The sequence below is a fragment of the Carlito syrichta genome, unplaced genomic scaffold (assembly GCF_000164805.1).
Source record: "Carlito syrichta isolate Samal-C Ts95f unplaced genomic scaffold, Tarsius_syrichta-2.0.1 Scaffold304822, whole genome shotgun sequence".
Classification (NCBI taxonomy): Eukaryota; Metazoa; Chordata; class Mammalia; order Primates; family Tarsiidae; genus Carlito; species Carlito syrichta.
The window spans coordinates 167,503-173,752 of record NW_007248918.1 but is presented as its reverse complement, the minus strand read 5'-3'; positions in this window follow the sequence as shown (position 1 = coordinate 173,752).

Below are 6,250 nucleotides of genomic sequence, written 5' to 3'. Positions count from 1 at the left end.
TGCACTCCAGTCTGGGCGACAGAGTGAGACTCCAACTCAAAAAAAAAAAAAAGAAATAAAGAAAATCAATTGTACATTTAACCTTACCCTACACTCTTTTTACAAAGTCCAAATGACTTAAATAATACAACTGTAAAAAACTAAAAAGTATTTTTTCAAAAGCTGAAAGGAAACATAGATGAATATTTATAAGATTAAGGGTGGAGAAAAATACCCAAAGCCCTAAAACAATTGGGGGGGGATCGCATACACAGAAAGACTGATAAATTTGACTATGTAAACCTTTATAAATCCTATATGTCAAAAACAAGTACAGTCCTACTCCAAAATATGCCCATAAGAAGTTTCTTCTAACACTCTTTCTCTCACTTCCTTCACATGGTAACAGTCAATTCAAATTCTTAGGACTTGCTTGACTAGGGCCACATTCACAGAGAGAGCAAGGGAGAGAGGCAGAGAGAGTGTCAGAGTCTCTGACTGAGTTTTCAGAGTGTTCCTGGTTTGCTAGTATGTAACAACATGTGCACTGGTGCCCTTGAAATGCATTTTTATTTATTTTGCCTTTACTGTTATGTTTGGGCATATGTATATATTTGCATTAAGGATTATATGTATGCTTTGAGGCCATTGTTTAAAGTATACAATGTAGAATAGCTATGCAAAGTTTCAGGAATGCAGATAAGCAGCACATCAAAGAGAAATTAGTGAACAGAAGAGCTAAACACCGTGGCACATGCCTGTAGTCCCTGCTACTCGAGAGGCTGAAGTGGGAGGATTGCTTGAACTCAGGACTTTGAGGCTGCAGTGGGTTGTGATCGCACCACTGCACTCCAGCCTGGGCAACAACAGAGTGAGACACTGTCCCTAAGAAATAAATATTTTTATTTAAAAAAAAAGGAGTTCATATCACAGAAACAAAGAACAGAGTACCAGGTGTTCTCACTCATAAGCAGACCCCGAACATTCACCACGATACTCTAGGAAAGGGACTGCAGTAGGGGGCACTGCTGTGGCGAAGGGGGCACAGCCTCAAGACGCGCACCTGATCCCAAGCCTGGCAGAGTGGGGACCAAAGGGAGGCCCCAGCTTCACCTGTGCAGTGTCCACTTGTGTACCTGATCCTGAACTGCACCCCGCATCTTTACATAAAATAAAATAATTTTTAAAAAGGAACGTGTTGTGTTGTGGTAGGATTACTAATGTGAATTAGTGAAGTGAACAGGTCCACTTCAGTGAGACTTAGTGTTACACATTTATGGGAACTCAGGAACACATAGCATTTTTTCTCATTTAAAGTATAGTAGCTGCATTTTCAACTTCTACGCATGGTTTCTCCATAGCAAATTATCCTTGTAAGGTAGGGAAGACTGTACAGGTAAAAGGCAAACAAACTAGAAGAATATATATGCAAGAAATAAGAGCTAAGGTACTAGTCTTTAAGTATAAAGAATACATTACCTCCATAAGATAAATACCAATATCCTCCCCCCAAAATGACAAAGATTATGAGTAATTCACAAGATGAGAAATACAAACTTTTAAAAATATTAATAAATACAAATATTCAAATTCACTAGTAATAAACTGATATGTTAAAACAGCATGATGCTGCTTCTCTTCCAATGACAGAATTCTTTTCCTGTGACGATGCTATTGAAGGTTAACAAGATGAACAGTCTTATACACTATTGGTAGGAAATTGGATTGATATTACTATCTTGAAATACATACCAAGAGACTTAAAAATATTTATATCTTTGACCCTGGACCTCCATATTTAAAAAAATCAATCCTAAAGATGTCATCTAAAAGACAGGCAAAAATGTATGGATAAGAGTGTTTGTGTTGCTTAAAACCTTTCCACAATTTTCTAATGCATTTTAGAATCTAAACCCTGTTTCTTGGCTCACAAGGGCTAGGACGGCCTGGTCCCTGCCCACCTCCCAACTTTAATTTCATTTCTACCTTACTGACTTTTGTTCCACCTCAAGACTACAAAGTTTCTCTCTGCTTCGGGAATATTCTCCCCGTTTTTCCAGTGCTAATTCTGCTCAGCCTTCAAGTGTCTGTTCAAGTGTCACTATTCTCCAAAGGACCTTCCTGAGCCCACAGTCTAAATTAGGCCCTCCTTATATTTTTCTCCACAACACAAGCTAATTTGTAATGCTACATTTACCTCAGTGGCATGCCCACACATCTAATACATAATGTTAAGCGAAAAAGCGCCACAGGCGAAACTGATGATCTCATTTGAAAGCAAAGCACTGCCAAGATTTTTGGGTTTTGTTTTAAAATAACAATATCAGTGGCTCTGTCACTCAGGTGTTACAGTCTTTCTTAACGCATATTGACTATAACTACATGTTAATTAGATCATGTTATACTTAGGTTAATAGCTCAGGGCTGTGGAGTGAAGGATCTTGTGATGAAGGTTTCCCGAGCCCTGAGGGGAGCTGTTTAATGTTCTCTCTACCCAGGATGCAGGTATACGCATAAAACAGAAGAGGCTCCATACTTGGGGTGATAATTTGAAGCACGTGGAAGTGCTTTTCTTCTCTGCATTGTCATGAACATGATGTCCTGAGTTAGCCCAAGGCATCTGTGGACGGTCAAGGGCTTTAGGGTTATCACAGTCAGACTGGATCTGTATGTAGAAGAAAATTGACATTCTACTTCTGACACTCCATCTAAGACATTTTCATCTGCAACCAGACAATAAGATTGCAACCATGGCTTTGTTGGGAGAAAACGTGATTCTGTTATTTTTTTCTCCATTTTTAACATGCCTGGAAACAGGTCTGGCTTAGTAGACCCCTGACATTACAACCCTGGGTGGGAGGCTGGGGACAAAGTTGGGAGAGAGAGGAAACATGAAATGCATAATTAGTTGCCCAGAGTTAGGCTTGCTCCACAAATATGTAAAACTCAAATATCTGGCATTCAGGTTAGGCACTCAGAAATAGTTGATTAATTAATGAATGAGGTTCATCACAATTTTTTTGTAATATCATTAAAATCAAATGGAACTAAACACCAGCAATATATAGAAACTACCAAGTGAAAAGGAATGTAAAACTACATATGATTTTCATTTTGTCAAATATTAGAAGGAAATATTGTAGAAGAAAATGTTTAAAATGCATATTTGGGGGTAATAGGTATTTTAAAAATGTTTGTTCATAATAAGAGAAAAATTTGAAAATACTGGACTGGCTCTAGTTGTTCTTCATGTTAAACTACGCCGTGTAGGTGTCCTTTACTTTAAAAAAATACGTGGTTTGGCCGAGGTGAGTGAATTGCCTGAGCCTGTGGGTTCGAGACCCGACCGGGCAGCTTTGCTAGACCTCATCTCTGCAATAAATCAAAAACATTAGCTGGGCGTGGTAGCGCACGCCTGTAGTTCCAACTACTTGGAAGACTGAGGCAGAAGGATCACTAGAGCCCAGCAGGTCGAGGCTGCGGTGGCCGGGAGCGGCCACTGCACTCCAGTCTGGGTGACAGAGTGAGACTCCAACTCAAAAAATAAAAATAAAAATAAAAATTACATGGTTTTTAGGGCATTAGCTGTCAGATTAAGCTGATAAAATGTTATTTTCTGCAGATTTTTACCATTAATGCTTGGAGAGATTTGTGGTTACAATCTATACATAGGTTCATATCCCAGAAGCTATGTAAAAAGCCCAAAAATATAGCTATTGAACATTTGAAACTAATAAAAACGAAAGTAAAATATATGTGGGTAGTCTTTACAGAAACAGTTCACCATAAGAAAAAGTTTGCAAACGTCACTTACCAATGAGACTAAACCCTAATTATGTCAAGTGAGCTTAAATAATTATTACCTTAGACTCGCCATATTGTCACGATAGCCAGGTAATGAAATGTGATCCAGATACTCCTACAAAACAGATAAAGAGTAGAGGGGTGTCCTCACATCCTGGTCTCTGACCACCCCAAGGCTCTGTAGGGCCCACTTCGAAATTCACTAATCCAAAAAGGAGAACCAGGAAGTGGAGATTTGTCCATGTTCAATTCTATGAAAAGCATAGCTTGGCCCTGTAAGGTAGACAACCACAGCAATTAGTTACTTGTGATAAAGTATGGGCTGTTAGAAATCATCGTGTGTGAGTGTAGATTGAAGGCTTCCCCACCACAGCACCCTGTTGACTCGTTTGTCTACAGAGTTGCTTCTTGAGGCAGGGGAGAGAGGGGTGGAATTGAAACTCAGAAGCAAAGCACTGCCTGGGGAGTGCTGTCTCTTACATGTGCTTCAGCCCCCTACCTCCCACCTGGCAGAGAAAAAAAGAGAATGAGAAACATTATCTAACAAGAGACAGAAGCTGAGGGGCACTCATGGTCTGGCCTCTCCACAGAGGTAATTCATAGTGCAGAGGAAGACTCTCTCCAGGATCAACAAAATACTTTGTGAGACTACTATACAATGTTCTTTGATTTTGTTTCGTGCCTTTCTGACTTCTGATTAGATCTTCCATCGTCTTTGGTGTTCGTGATATTTTGACTATGAACATGATTTCTCCTTATCCTCACTATTAAATTATTCTGACATATCAGTTACTATATGACAAATTTATTAGTGTTGCAGAAGGATTTCCAAGCCCTTGTGGGTGGATTTAAAAATCATATTTTAGCCGGGCTGGGTGGCTCAGCCTGTAATCCCGTGCCTTGGGAGGCTGAGGTGGGTGGATTGCCTGAGCCCGCGGGTTTGAGACCTGCCTGGGCAACTTGGCGAGACCTCATCTCTACAATAAATAAAAAAAATTAGCCGAGCATGGTAGCGCGCGCCTGTAGTTCCAGCTACTTGGAAGGCCGAGGCAGAAGGATCGCCGGAGCCCAGCAGGGCGAGGCTGCGGTGGCCGGGAGCGGCCACTGCACTCCAGTCTGGGCGACAGAGAGAGACTCCAACTCAAAAATAAATAAATAAATAAAAATCATATTTCTGAAACTAGAAAGCTGTGGTCTAAACTCCATCATGGCAATCACCATTCTTTGATGCTGTCACCCTTTGTGGCTCAGCTGGAAGTAGGCACTACGCTCATTTTAATTTTAAAAGCGTTCAGTAGAAAATAAAGCATCAGTTTCCATCGAAAGCACGGTTTCCCCGCCGCCTGAGTGTCTCCGGAGAAACTGGCCAGTGAGGCTTCTCAGGCCTACTCCCAGTGCCTGTGGGCTTCTTATCCAGGCCCCAGGCATTTTGGGGGCTTTGTAGCTGGCTCCTGAAACTCCCTTCCCTACTTCTCTCCATGAATGTGCAGTATTTATTAGAGGTAGGTCCTCCCACACCTACTTTTCAGTTTCATACTCCCCATCAGTGAGGAGTATGATTTTTTGATACCAGATTGCTGGGATTGGAGCTTAACGCCGACATTCTCTAGCTGTTGAACCCGGACACGTTATTTCCCAACGCGCCTCATTTTCCTCATCTGGAAAGTGGGAATAATGCCATTATCCTCTTCTATAGCGTCATCGAAAGGACTAAATGAGAAAAATGTGTGCTGAGGTCTTATCACAGGGCCTGATGGGAATAGTTGCTCAGCGGTACGATCGGCTCTGTCATTATTGTCTGTCAAGTGGCAGCCATGGCTGTTAAGTGGGCCAAAGATTGTGGAACGCCTGGCCCAGAAGGAGCTCCCCTTCGATCGTGTCCTGGAGTTGGACACTGGACAAGAAAGTGAGGACACAGGGATGCGTGGTGACTAATCACAGGCACACTGCTAACTCCTGGCCACTCCCCTCAGGTCCAGCAGCAAGGCCCGGCCGGATCCCGGGGACCACAGCCGGGTCTTTGACCCTCAAGCTCCAGGCTAGCTGCTACTCCCCGGCACAGAAGACACCATTTCAGCCTGCTGGTTGACTCTTTTAGGCCTTCTTATCAAAACTGCAATTCCAGCCGCCACTTCCCCAAGCACTGCCTCCGACTAGTTTCGCAACTGCGGGCGGGCAGCAACTCTGCTGGCTTTCCGGCCCTCTCTGCAGCCGAGGGAGGGTCCCAAGGGCAGCCAGTTCCCGTCCCCGCGAAACTCCCGTCCGCGCCAGCGCGGCAGCAGCTTGGGTTCCGGGCGCTCCTGTGGTCTCTGCTCTCTTCGCTCCCGCCTGGGCGGAGGCCTCTGGAGAAAGCTCGTGCCTGGGCCGTCGCTCTGGCTTGATTTGTCGCTGCCCGGCGGGCCTGCTGGCGCTTCGGACCGCTTCGCCGGTCCGCGTGTCTTCTGTGGGGCGTGGGGGACGCGCCCCC